Source organism: Belonocnema kinseyi, chromosome 5 (genome assembly GCF_010883055.1).
Source record: "Belonocnema kinseyi isolate 2016_QV_RU_SX_M_011 chromosome 5, B_treatae_v1, whole genome shotgun sequence".
In the NCBI taxonomy this organism is placed as follows: domain Eukaryota; kingdom Metazoa; phylum Arthropoda; class Insecta; order Hymenoptera; family Cynipidae; genus Belonocnema; species Belonocnema kinseyi.
Genome location: NC_046661.1, coordinates 58,250,627 through 58,252,535, shown reverse-complemented (window position 1 = coordinate 58,252,535; position 1,909 = coordinate 58,250,627). Strand labels below are relative to the sequence as shown.

The 1,909-nt window shown below is 27.1% G+C and overlaps 1 protein-coding gene across 1 annotated transcript in view; it reads left to right on the top strand.

Annotated features, from left to right (window-relative positions):
* LOC117173157 (tetratricopeptide repeat protein 5-like) overlaps positions 1-1,909 on the top strand; it is a 14,268-nt gene that overhangs the window by 6,770 nt on the left and 5,589 nt on the right. The gene's annotated exons all lie outside the window — the stretch shown is intronic.

Sequence of the window (1,909 nt, the reverse complement as noted above, 5' to 3'; positions counted from 1 at the left end):
ACAAGCTATCTAAGGATGGTACTATAGAACGCCACCTCAAGGTAGACCTAGTGGCGCCATCTCTTGGTCAGGCCGGAAACTTATCAATCCACCCTCGTAGTTTAATCGTAATTGTTTTTGTTTAATGGTCTAAAATCAATGTTTTTTAAATATTGATTTTTATTTTTAAATTGTCAAAAAATTGCTCTCAAGAGCAATTTTTGAGGAGAAATCAGATTAATTTCTTCACAACCCCTACAACATTTAATTCCAACGTAATTCCTTATGCTTGTATGATTAATTTGTCTAACATTCAAATATTTCATATTTTTTTATGTTATACTTTTGGACTGATAAAATTCTTAAATAACATGAAAAATATATAAAATATTCGTATGTTTGAAAAGTTTATCTTATAAGTATAAGGAATTACGTCGGAATCCAACTTATAGGGGTTGTGAAGACGTTAATCCGGCAATCTGAAAAAACTGGCTTCGCATCCCAGAGGAGCTTGAGAGCAATTTTTTCACAATTTAGAAATGAAAATCAATACTAAAAAAATATTGATTTTAGACCAGTTGAAGCCTCGACAGAAATAAAGCTGTATCAACACATATTTTGTATCCATGGACTTCTCTGTACATGAGTTTTTCTTTTAAATATTTCTCTATTCCGCGGAAGCGCTGCTATCGAAAATTTGAAAATTCAATTCGGAATGAAATGTCCAAATTGTCGAGGTTATTTACTTCCATTTACTTCGCATGTATCTAAATTAACCTCGTAAGTGTAAATATCTAAATCTAATTTAGAATTTTTTGATGATAAGAATTGAAGATTACATTCGCTTAAGAGTGCCGAAAAATTTCAAAATTGAATTCGGCAAATTTCAATTGATAAAAATATTAATAATTAGGTTTTAGATCGTTTACGAACTCAGTCCTATACACCTTTTAAAAAACAAATACAAATATAATTTTTCGTCTTTTGGTAAAAAGAAAGTGAAAAAAAAACAATTATTCGTATAATGGAAATTCACAGCTTTATTTTAATTTTTTCATCAAAATAATTTAAACAGTATGTTTCAGTACAATTTCTGATAATTATTTATCAGTAATTTATTAATTTTTATTATGTTTTAATATTATATTTAATATTACCGGTTCTGAATGTTTTACTCCAGCCTCTCTAGTACCTTTGTAGCATTTCCTGCGTGCCATTCTAATAAATTAAACTTTTTTTACCTTTGTGCAAAACTTCAATGTTAGATTTCGAAAGGTACATTTTCACAGTATATAACCTCGACTATTTTGACCACTTTGACATTTTCTTCCGAATTATTTTTTCGAATTTTCGATCGGAAGAGAAATAAGTTTTCAACCAAATAAAATCAACTTTCAACGAAATAGTTTAATTTTGAATCAAATAGATGAATTTTCACCCAACAACATGACATTTTTATCAAAACAAAACAAAAAATTCGACGGAAAATGGAATGGTTAAATATTTAGTTCAAAAAGTAATTTTCAACAAAAAAAAACTAATTTTCAACCAAATAAATGAACATTGACTAAAGTGATGCATTTTCAATAAAAAATAAATGCATTTATAACCAAATAGTTGAACTTTCAACCCAGACTATGAATTGTTTACCAAGAAAAAACAAATAAAGAAATAAACATGAATTTTTAACTAAAAAAGATAAATTTTCAACCAAAATAGTTAAATTTTCAATCAAACATATGCATTTTTAATAAAAAGGATTAAATGTCTAAAAAAATCGACGAAAAATGGAATTCTCTACCGAATAGTTGAATTTTCAACTGAAAAATTTTCAATCGCTATTCATTATTAGCTAAAATCTTTAAAATGTAATAAAATGGTTTACATTGGAAGAAAAATATTGGAACCAAAGCCAAATTTACAGAACATT